The sequence below is a fragment of the Octopus sinensis genome, linkage group LG3, assembly GCF_006345805.1.
Source record: "Octopus sinensis linkage group LG3, ASM634580v1, whole genome shotgun sequence".
In the NCBI taxonomy this organism is placed as follows: domain Eukaryota; kingdom Metazoa; phylum Mollusca; class Cephalopoda; order Octopoda; family Octopodidae; genus Octopus; species Octopus sinensis.
Window position 1 is genome coordinate 131661097 of NC_042999.1, and position 12852 is coordinate 131673948.

General features: G+C 39.0%; 1 protein-coding gene across 2 annotated transcripts in view; it reads left to right on the forward strand.

Moving 5' to 3' along the window:
* The first annotated feature begins 1012 nt into the window (after positions 1 to 1012).
* LOC115209825 overlaps positions 1013 to 12852 on the forward strand; it is a 162281-nt gene continuing 150441 nt past the window's right edge. The window contains exon 1 of one of the 2 annotated variants that reach the window (XM_029778386.2): positions 1013 to 1380. The gene's annotated coding sequence lies outside the window, so the exon portion shown is untranslated. The remainder of the gene's footprint in view (positions 1381 to 12852) is intronic. The other variant, XM_029778384.2, reaches the window with a different exon arrangement.

Sequence of the window (12852 nt, forward strand, 5' to 3'; positions counted from 1 at the left end):
TTTTTAACTTACCTTTGTTTTGCTGTCTCAAAATGACGATGACCGCTTTCAGATAATCCCCCATCATTATAATTGGAAATAATAAGTCACTGACTCTAAATGTAGAAAATTGAATAAAAATTCACTGAACAGATTATCAAAAGACAAATTGAGAAAATTCTCTTCAAATAAATCTGTTTTTGTTCTTTATTTTCAGGTAAATTTTTTTATTTAAAGAATGTGTCGACATCGTTAACACTGGAGATAATAAGTTACTGACTTATAATGTTGGAAAATGAAAAAGAAAGAAAGACAAAATTATTAAAGAGACTATCGAAAGACAAAACTAAGAAGATTCTCTTGTGTATGTATGTGTGCGCGTATGTATGTGTGCATGTATGAGTGTATGTATGTGTCTAGGTGTGTATGTATGAGCGTATGTATGTGTTAAATGTTTTGAGTGTGTTAGCGTGTATGGTTTTTTTCTTTTGAGTATATGTTTATGAGTGTATGTATATTTTTGTATGTGCGTGTGTGAAATTATTTGAGTGAAAAGTGTATATGTATGTATGTATGTATGTATGTATGTATGTATGTATGTATGTATGTATGTATGTATGTATGCATGTACGTATGCATGTGTGTATGTAAGTATGTATTCATACTTGTGCGTGTATGTACGTGTATATTTGTTTTGGATTGTGTGCCGGTGTATATGTTTTCTTTTAAGTGTGCGAGTGTATATGCGTATGAGTTTGTAAGTGCATGTGTATAATTATTTGGGCGACGCGAGCGCGTGTCAGTATATATATATGTGTGTGTATGTGTGTACGCGTGTGTGTGTGTGCGCGCACACTTATCTGAGTATGACTATTGTATGACTAAATGTATGAGTATATTTTTACGTTTGTGAGAGAGAGAAAGAATGACAAAAGAGAGAAATAAACAATGTATGTGTATGTACAGGTGTGTGCGGGGAACCGGTGTGTGTACGTGTGTGCGTATATGTGTGTATCTGTGTGTGTGTGTGTGTGTGTGCGTGCGAGAGTGTATGTGTGTGTTTGTCATCGCGCACGCGTACGCGTCCACAGCAATGAAACCAGAGTAGGTTACAAGCAGCTAGTAGTGTGTCTATTAAGGGAGAGACGACGTCGAAGCTGGCTACCCGTTGGTCTGAATAAAAGTTGAATGAACGGGTGGATGTAGATCTGGTATTGGCAGACGAAAGCAGAGAGGGCTAACTTAAACAAATATTTGGGGGTTTTACGTTTACTTTGTTAAAAAAATATTCGGAATACCTATTTTAATATTGATGCATTTTTAATATTCTCAGCACTTAGCAACAACCGTATAGGATATTATATACAATTTTCGTCTTCGAAAAGATCAACAAAATATCAGGTAAGTGTATATTATTGTATTTTCATGTTTTAACTTTTGTGTATTGTTTTCAGACAATGAATTGAGTCAGTGACTTATAGATAACTTCATCTTTATTTCTTTTGGGAACTACGCGACACATCGCTGTAATCAAATGATACATATATTAAAATCTATATAAATATATAGATTTATATAAATATGTATTACAAAAAAAAAAAAAAGGATTATTGTATACTTTTTTTTTACGAAGATTTATATTTAATTATATTAAAACTTATTGTATATAATTGGTATAATATTGATAAATATTTCATTCATAGGTGCGTTCATACACGCAGGTAGGCATATATACGTATGTGCGTATACATACACATTCATACAAGTTTCAGAGGTTCAAGGCTCGATAAAATGCCCAACAAATATAAACACGCTTGTGTGTGCGTGCGTAGAAACACACACACACACACACCACACACACACACACCACACACACACACACACACATATATATATATGTGTGTGTATGTATACATATATAAAATAGAATGAAAAATATATTTTACACATGTATCCTATATATATATATATACATACATACACACGTATATGTTTGTATGTATACATATATATGTATATATGTATGTATGTATACACATGTATATGTATATATATATGTATATGCATATATATGTATATATATGTATGTATATATATATAACACATGCATACATATTTACGATAAGTACGTGTGTATGTATATATATATACACACACACCCTCTCTTGCGCGTAAATGTGTGTATATAGTGTATATGTGAGTGTATTTATATATATCTCTCCCCCTCCCTCCCTCTCTCTATATGTGTAGGCATATCTATGTATGTACCTCTATGTATACGTATGTGTGAACGTATACATACACACCCATACACGCGCGCATACACACACACAGTGGTGGATCTCCGTCGTTCGGCATTGAGGATTCAGCTGTTCGATCAACTGAATTACCTGCAGCTCTTGAATTAACGTGCAAGTAGCTGAGTATCCCACAGACACATGTACTCTTAACAGAATCTGGGGCAGGTTGAACGTTCCTCAGTGTGTCAAAGCAGTAAGGTTTGGATTACAGTACGAAAGGATTCTATACAGTTTCCGTTCAGCCAATTCTACTTACAGTGTATGGATCAACCTGAAGTTATAGAAAATGACAGCTGCCTAAGATATCACGCAGCGAGATCGAACCCGGGACTTGTGTTTGCAAAGCGAACTTCTTAACTATTCGGCTACTCTTGCCTATTGTACACAGTGTGCGGATATGTGTGTGTGTGTGTGGTGTGTGTGTGTGTGTGTGTGTGTGTGTGTGTGTGTGTGTGTGTGTGCGCGCGCGCGCGTGTGTGTGTGCGTGCATGTGTGTATGTGTGTGTGTGTAGATAGGTAGAAATAACTAGATAAGTAAAGGCGGTGAGCTGGCAGAAACGTTAGCACGCCGGGTGAAATGCGTAGCCGTATTTAGTCTGCAGCATTTTGTCCATCATTACATTGTTCAAATTCCGCCGAGGTCCCCTCTATGTTTAGCCCCTTGTGAGTAGTAAAGAAATAGGTATTTCGTCTGCTGCTACGTTCTGAGTTCAAATTCCGCCGAGGTCGACTTTGCATTTCATCCTTTCGGGGTCGATAAATTAAGTACCAGTTACGCACTGGGATCGATGTAATCGACTTAATCCGTTTGTCTGTTCTTGTTTGTCCCCTCTGTGTTTAACCCCTTGTGGATAGTAAAGAAATACGATGGATAAGTAGAGATACACGCACACATAGACATATATAAATAAAAGGGAATTAATAAATCAGAGCTCGGGTCCTCCGTCGGTTCTCCTGCGAATACCGGCTAACAAAATCTATCTATCTGTCTGTCTGTCTGTCTATCTATCTATCTATCTATCTATCTATCTATCTATCTATCTATCTATCTATCTATCTATCTATCTATTTATCATCTCCTCTCTCTCACTATATATGTATGCACACATTATACACACACACACATAAACACACATGCACATGTATACATACAGTATTATATTAAAGCTGAAAGTCTACTCTGAGCCGGCACTATGTAAAATAAAATATTGATATATTGTACCACTGTTACATTACTCACACACACACACACACACACACACACGTGTATATGTGCATACAAATCTGAATGTGTGTGCATGTATTTATGTATATGTTGCATTGTAACGGCGACTTCTTTTTTAATGATTACTACGATCACCCAATCGGGACTTCTGTCTCTATAGGTCTCTCTCTCTCTCTCTCTCTCTCTCTCTCTCTCTCTCTCTCTCACTCACTCACTCACTCACACACACTCACGTGCGTGCGTGCACAAACACGTACCGTATATCTGTGGGATGTGTGCAGGAGGCGCGCGTGCGCGAACGCGCGTGCTTATGAGCAAACTCACACACACACACACATACGCACACATTTGCGAGACCACTGACAGTTGAGTCAATAACGAAGCGGATCACTGTGTGAGTGGTTGATGGCTCAACCCCTGTCACTTTTGTGGTAGTGCGTACACAGCGAAGATAATTCTCTCTCAATTTTTGTTCACGGTTGACTTTTGTAAATACGAAGAGCACTGCAAAAATGTTGAGTGGTTCGCAAGCACTGCCACCCTGAGTTCAAGATTTCCTGTGGAATAATACAATTGTCGTAGGTAAACTGTGTATCGCTGGGGCAGCACTTGAGTTTGCCGTCTCCCCTTCCCCAGGTCCCCAAGTCTGTACAGGTTTATACAGCAGGCCAAAGCCAAAACGTGTCGTCCCCATAAAAGCGCCAACCGGGGGCACAGTCCTCACTACGTCGTCTACGGCAGTCGGGCTTTTCATTGGGCAACCCAGACATAACTGTTGGAGAGACCAAGTGTCAAGTCTGTGTGTACTGCATGTAGTTTGAGAATCTCAAGAAATTGAAACATGTAAACCTGACCTACATTTGTTTATACACAATATTCTCAGAACTACGGAGCTGTTTGTATTAAATAATGAGTTTAGAATTACTGGTGGAAGCACTCCGTCGGTTACGACGACGAGAGTTCCGGTTGATCCGAATCAACGGAACAGCCTGCTCGTGAAATTAACGTGTAAGTGGCTGAGCACTCCACAGACACGTGTACCCTTAACGTAGTTCTAGGGGATATTCAGCGTGACACAGAGAGTGACAAGGCCGGCCCTTTGAAATACAGGTACAACAGAAATAGGAAGTAAGAGTGAGAGAAAGTTGTGGTGAAAGAGTACAGCAGGGATCACCACCATCCCCTGCCGGAGCCTCGTGGAGCTTTAGGTGTTTTCGCTCAATAAACACTCACAACGCCCGGTCTGGGAATCGAAACCGCGATCCTATGACCGCGAGTCCGCTGCCCTAACCACTGGGCCATTGCGCCTCCACATTAGAATTACTAACAACCTGAATAAACCAACTTTAGATTCAAAATTTGATGAATCAGAGAGTGAAAATGGTAAATCAGACTTGACCCCAGAAGCCCTATCACGCAGTTATTTTATCGAGGTCAAAATAAGGCGACGAGCTGGCAGAATCGTTAGTTCCTCAGGCAAAATGCTTCGGGACATTTCTTTTCGGCTCTGTGTTCCGAATTAAAATCAATCCGAGGTCGACTTTGCATTTCATCCTTTTGGAATTGATAAAATAAAGTACCAGTCATGTACTGGGTCGATATAATCGATTTATCCATTCCCTTAAAATTTGCAGGCCCTGCGCCAAAATCTGAAACAATAAAGTTTGCGAGTTGGCGGAATTGTGAGAACGTGAAAGAAATGCTTTGCGACATTTCTTCCGGTTCATTACGTTCTGAGATCAAATTCCGTTGCGGTTAACTTTGCTTTTCACCCTTTCAGGGTCGATAAACTAAAGTACCTGTCAAGTATATGGGTCAATATAATTGATTACTCCTTACTTCAAAATTGCTGGCCTTGTGCCAAAATTAGAAAAATAAATTAACAGTATTCAAAGGGTGCGTTAACGACTTGGTTCCAAGAACCCTATCTCGTTTCATAAACTTCAAAAGTTGTGTGGTTGACAGTTATTTAAAAAAAAAAAAAAAACAGATTAAAATTCAGTAAACATACAAGTTTAGCCATTAATTTATTCTTTATTTTTGTAAGCCCGTTACATCATAGACATTTTACTTAAGCAATCCACACTTTGAAGAAGAAAGGTGAAATGATCAGCTTTTCATAAAGTTAATTATTAGATGACACATACGTGAAGTATTTTAAAGTTTAAAATTACATACTTGATCTTAAAAAAGAAAAAAGTGCGCAAGAAGTTTGTGTCTATTTTGATTGACATTTAAAAATTAATATCCATACAAAATTTGAAATATTTTCATTGAGAAACGCATAAAGCCCGGAATAATCCTTTCTACAATAGGAACAAAAGCCTGAAATTTTGGAAGAGGAGAGATCAGTCGATATCATCGACCTTGACCCCAGTACTCAACTGGTACTATTTTATTGACCGCCCCCCCCCCCGAAAAGATAGAAAGCAAAGTCAACCTCGGCGGAAGTTGAACTCAGAACGTAAAGCCAGAAGAAATGCCGCTAAGCTTTTTGTCCGGCGTACTAATGATTCTGTCTGCTCGCCCCACTGATAATATTGATTACAAATTTCGATACAGGGTTAGCAGTTTCGGAGGAGAGAACTAGTCGATTACGTGAAGACGGACGAAATGTTGCTAAGCACTTTAATAATAATAATATTCTTTTCTAATAAAGGCACAAGACGTGAAAGTTTTGTAAGAGGGGACAAGCCGATTACATTGTACAACCGGAAGAAATGCGCTAAGTATTTTGTGCACCGTGCTAACGATATTGACAGCTTGCTACCTTGACATTAACCAATAATAATGCATGTGTATATAAGTATGCCTAATTTTATTGAAGAGTTGACTTCAGTTTCACTAAAATGCTTCAAGATTAAATCTTTGAAAACCTTAGATGAAAATGTACAGATTTTCTGGACACCCTTTAGTATTTCTATTGCTTCTGTGATTTCAATACCTACTGAATATAAATACATTAAATTTGCCAATATACATATAGCTGGTAGAATCGTTAGCACGCCGGACAAACTGTTTTGCAGTATTTACGTTCTGAGTTCAAATTCCGCCGAGGTCGACTTTGCTTTTCATCCTTTCGGAGTCGATAAAGTCAGTACCAGATGAGCACCGAGATCGATGTAATCTACCATCTCCCTCTCCTTCAAATTGCTGGCCTTGTACCTGTATTAGAAAGTCTATATACGTTAAACGTTAATCCCAACTGGTGTTTAGACTGAGGTGGAGGCGCAATGGCCCAGTGGTTAGGGCAGTGGACTCGCGGTCGTAGGATCGCGGTTTCGATTCCCAGACCGGGCGTTGTAAGTGTTTATTGAGCGAAAACACCTAAAAAGCTCCACGAGGCTCCGGCAGGGATGGTGGTGATCCCTGCTGTACTCTTTCATCACAACTTTCTCTCATTCTTACTTCCTGTTTCTGTTGTACCTGTATTTCAAAGGGCCGGCCTTGTCACGCTGAATATCCCCGAGAACTACGTTAAGGGTACACGTGTCTGTGGAGTGCTCAGCCACTTACACGTTAATTTCACGAGCAGGCTGTTCCGTTGATCGGATCAACCGGAACCCTCGTCGTCGTAAACGACGGAGTGCTTCCAATCAAAGTTTAGACTGAGGTATGTCACGATGATTTGTGGACACTTTTTATATTATTAGTACTAGGCTCTGTTGCTTCAATATAGACTCTGTAATATAGAGTAAAATAAACTAGCTTCGCTCAGTGGAGTAGCATTACTTTACCCATTCAAACGCGTAGTCGATCGATCTGCTAGAAATAACAGCCAAATCTCTCTTATTACGCCATATAGTTTTAAAAATGAAGCAACAGTATGTAGTTTACTAGGTGTAGGTTGATGATGAAAAGCTGAACTGATGTACACAAGAAAATGAGTATTAAAGAGTAGCGTAGCTACGTGAAAGCAGTGGGGGTGGTGCCCCCAGACAAAGCTTTTATGGGTGCCCTAAGTAGGGACACACAAGGCATGAAATTGTTGGGGAGGGGTCTTGTCGATTACATTAGTCCCAGTGTTCAACTGGTTATTTCATTGATCCCGAAAGGCAAAGTCGACCTCGGCGGCATTTTAACTCAGAGTGTAAAGACGGACGAAATGCCGCTAAGCATTTTGTCCGGCGAGCTAACGATTCTAACGAAGCCTAGATACATTGTCTGAAAATAAAACAGGATGATAACAACTTGAATACCTCTCATCATAGGCCTGTTTAGAAATAACAGTAAAAATAAAAACTTCATAAGTAAATAAAATCTTTTGAAAATTCTTTTTGTAAGCAGAAAAGAATTTAAACCTATTTTATTAGAGAATTGAAGGAAAGTCTGCTAACACCGAGAGTCTAACGAGTAAAGCTAATAGAACCGTTGATCTTCAGTTCCAGAACCTAAAAATTTATATAATTGAACTTCAGATATACGCAGGTTGGGTGTACTTTTTATTGTTTAGACTTAAATCACCGATGGAACTGAAGAAGATAAACAATCTGTATATAAATTCGAGTTCCAATTTTTTTTTTACTTTTTCAGTCATTTGACTACGGCCATGCTGGAGCACCGCCTTGAATAGTTTTAGTCGAACAAATCGACCCCAGGATTTATTTCTTAAGCCTAGTACTTATTCTATTGGTTTCTTTCGCCGAACCGCTAAGTTACAGAGACGTAAACACACCAACACCAGTTGTGAAGGGGTGATGGAGAGACAAACACAGACACAAAAACACACACATACGATGGGCTTCTTTTAGTTTCCGTCTACCAAATCCACTTGATCGGCCCGAGGCTATAGTAGAAGACACTTGTCCAAATTGTCACGCAGTGAGACTGAACCTGGAACAACGTGGTTGGGAAGCAAGCTTCTTACCACACTGCCGCGCCTGCGCCTATTCTATGTCCAGCAAGTTTATTGGTGCTGCAAATTGATGTGCTAAAAAGACTTAGTATCGAAACAATACAATTTACTATTAAACAATTACTGTAATTCGTACTTGTTCTCTCATTAGTGAGCAACTTGTAACAATGGTGAATTCTTTTTAGACCATGTCATTAGTGAATGATTTTCAGCTCAGGTTTACAAGTTACAGAAAAATATTTGTCCGAAAGAGAATGCACGCTATCAAAAGACGCGCTCTGCAGAAAATATTGTTTAGGTATACAGTAGCAGCCATAATGTAAGGGTCAGTAAGAACAAGTATATTGAAATAGTTATTATAGAAGATTAACAACACGTAGAGACTAGATATTTTACACATATTTAAATATATCTAATATCTACCTTTCGTGAAAGTTTCAAGTGCATGGAATTAATATTTCTTAAGTTATGAGGAAATAAACAATCTTCCAAATTGCAGCGGCCAAAAGTTAAGGGTCACTTAGAAAAAATGATTTACTAACCGAGGTATTTGTTGTTTAGAAGACTGTTAATGGGCTAACAGTTATTTCTTATGATCTTACATTATTGGAACTTTCAACTGTCAACATGGCGGCTTGTGAGAGACGACCGGTGTCCTGTATTGAAAAACAAAGGATTGTGTGCCTTCGCCAAAAGGGCAAGTGGAATTCTATGAGAGCAACTACTGTAGGGAGGTCTAGAAGTGTTGTGCAACGAATTATAGCTCGTTTTAATTCATCAGAATCGACAGATGCTAAACCCCCAAACCAGTAGATCGCGTAAAACTTCACTAAGACAGGATCGTATTATGGTTAGAATGTCACTGAAGGATAGGTTTAAGAGTGCTGCTGAGATATCCCGCGAGTTAAGCGCCACTTCCCGTGACAACGTATCGCGCAAAACAGTTTCTCGGAGGTTATGAGGTTCTGGGTTGCTTGCTCGGGCACCGACAAAGAAACCTCTGATTTCAAAGAAGAATTAAAGAGTCCGCCTTCGTTTCGCTCACGAACATGTGGTTTGGACAGAAGAACAGTGGTCGCAGGTTCATTTTAGCGATGAATCGAAGTTTAATGTTATTGGTTCCGATAGCGGGATGTACGTCCGACGAAGTGGCGAAAGGTTATCTTGTGCATGTGTGAAGAAGACAGTGAAATATGGAGGAGGTAGTGTAATGGTATGGGGAATGATCTCTGCTGCGGGTCCTGGTCCACTTATTCGCCTGCAGGGAACTGTCAATGCTGAAATCTACAAGCAGGTTCTTAGACAGCATTCCCTTCCACATCTCCGATCCTCGTCAGTTTAACCCCCTGTCTTTGTGCAGGACAACGCTTTTGAGTGAAGGGTTGATCTCATGGACTGGCCACCTCAAAGTCCCGATTTCAACCCTATAGAAAACGTTTGGAAGATAATTGAAGATGGGGTGCGAAGGAGAAATCCAAACAACCAAACTGAACTCCGGGAATTATTGAAAAACGAATGGAACAATATTACTCTATCATTTTGCAAGAAATTAATTCAGTGCTGTGGTAATAAATGTCAGGAGGTCATTGATAGTAAAGGGATAAAGCTAATTTCATCGTTTTTTTAGAGTGACCCATGTATACAGTTATGCTGGGCCGTTGAAGTCTCCAAGTTTTTTTCACTCTGTTTATTTTCATTTATTCCTCTCTGTTGAAGAGCGTAGGCTCAAAACGTAAAATACTTTTTTCATTTTTCCTGAGCGTCAAACTAATACACTTGCTTGTTCATATGCACCTGTCTTCGTCTTGTGTTTTTCTATAAATTTCAACTATATACAGTATATATATAAATAGAAATATATATATTTCTATTTATATTTAAAACTCCAATGTTTTAAAGCCTGATACTTATTATATCGAGTTCTTTTGCTGAACCGCTAAGTTACGGTGACGTAAATAGACCAACATCGGTTGTCAAGCGACGGAGGGAGAGGGGAATGGGAAAATACAACACAAACACAAAGACAGAGAGAGAGAGAGAGAGAGAGAGAGAGAGAGAGAGAGAGAGAGGACACACACACGCGCGCGTACAAGGGGCTTCGTTCTATTTCTGTCAACCAAATCCTCTCACAACCCGGAGCTAAAGTTGAAGACACTTGTCCCAGCCCAAATAATATATTATTTACTGTCTGATATTTTAGTAAATGATTTTATTTACATTCTTAGGCTGTTATTTATTTTTATATATATTCTTGAATATAAATGGACCTTCGTCACTTTCGATGATGAATGTTCAGTTGCTTTCTCAACTAACCTTTCTCTGGTACTCCATCTGTTACGACGATGATGGTTCCAGTTGATCCTGTCAACGGAACAGCCTACTCGTTAAATTAACGTGCAAGTGGCTGAGCGTAGACCTCAGGGAGATTCAGTGTGACACAGAATGTGAAAAGGCTGGCTCTTTTGAAAAGCAGGTACTTACTAATCATTATTGCCAGCTGACTAGACTGGAGGAACGTGAAATAAAGTCTCTTGCTCAAAGACACAACGCGTTGCCGGGAATCGAAATCATGGCCTTACGATTGTGGGCCAAATACCCTAACCACTAAGCCACGCGCCTTCAACCGACGTAACTATTCATAGAATTAACGTTTGAGGAGCTGAGTGTCATATAGTCACGTGTATCCTTAACGTAAATCTCGAGTAGAATCAACATGATACGGTGTGACAAAACAACTTAAATTTTTGCTTTCAAGTACAGTCCCTCTGATAAGCTTCAGTACAGTTTTCCATCTACCCGATTTCACTCGCAAGACTTGGACACTTACTGAAGTTGTCACACTCTGGATCGAACCTGGCACGTCATAATTACGAAGTGAACTTCTCAAGCATTCGACCTTGCTGATGGTTAGCTCACATCACTAATAATATCTGAGAGATTGTAAATAGCCGCTTCAATTTTGTGAAAATATCTGACGGTAAACATAGACTTTCATTATGAATATTACCTCGTAATAATTACATTCCCAAAATAGAAGACCTAAAACAGACAAGATCGTCGCCCCGGAAATACAAGCAATAGCTGTGTCATCATTTTGTTGAAAGACTACTTTATTTTTCGTTCTACTTCGCCCATATTGTTAGCTATGGCCTTACTAGAGTATTATTCCTCCAAATTATATTTGCACATGCTTTTTTCCACTGCATTTAGAAACTACTTTATGAAGATTTTATACTATAAAAATAACCCTTTAATTTATGTATTACTTAACACAGTAGATAAACGAAGTTCCTCTCATACATATACACAAGCACATACGACACCTGTTCGTGCACACACACACACACACACACACGGATTAGTGAAGTTTTGTGCTTACAAACACTCTCAAAAGACCAAATATATTTAGTTTAATTTTTATATTTTATAAGAAGATGAAGATGTTTTTGGATTGGAAGTCTGTGTTTCACGTTATCAACTATTCAAGCGACTGAAGTTGGGAGGGAAAATATTTGCGAGCACAACGAAATCGGATTGTTTGCTGGAAAAACGTTAGAAAACATCACATACTTCTACTCAATTGTCATGTGCTGAACACGTGCTATTTTCACCTTTGCACATGCGAAAACACTTTTAAGTTTTAAGTCTTCAATGTCATGTGCATTCTTGTAAGCAAAGAAGGAGTTTATTGTCAATGAAGTTTTTGTGCTGAGGAATAAATGAATGTGTTTCTTAATTGTATGACCATCTTTCAGTTTTGGACGAAGCCATTATGTAGGAAATAAATTATTTTGCCTTGGAAGTTTCTCAATAAATAGCGATGGTACTGTCTATAAGAAGGCGGCGAGCTGGCAGAAACGTTAGCACGCCGGGCGAAATGCGTAGCCGTATTTCGTCTGTCGTTACGTTGTGAGTTCAAATTCCACCGAGGTCGACTTTTCTGATAGAATAAGTATGAAGCATGAAACAATGTCCTGGGGTCAATTTGTTCGACAAAAACCCTTCAAGGCAGTGCCTCAACATGGCTGCAGTCAAATGACCGAAAGAAGTAATATATATATATAGAGAGAGAGTTAATCCAAACAGGAAAACACAAAGAAAAAACACAACAACAACGCGAGGATGTGGAACATGTATAGTGTTATTGGACACTCAGGAAAGGAAAGGAAAGAAGGAGAATTTAACGTTTCGAGCGGAGCTCTTCGTCAGAAACATAGAAAAAGGAAAGGTCCAAGGAAGGAGTGTCACTTTGATGGCCTGCACTGCTCATCCCTAGTAAAAAAAAATAATACCACCAGTTTCATTGTTGAAGGATCAAGGAATATGCTAGGTAAAGGATATTCGTAGCTACTACTATCCTTTACCTAGGAAATTTTTTGATCCTTCAACAATGGAACTGCTAGCTGCAATTCTCTTTTACAATGGATTTCCTGAATTCTTCGACCATGGAACTGCTAACCACTCTTCTCGTTCACTAAGGAAGTTCCTTAATT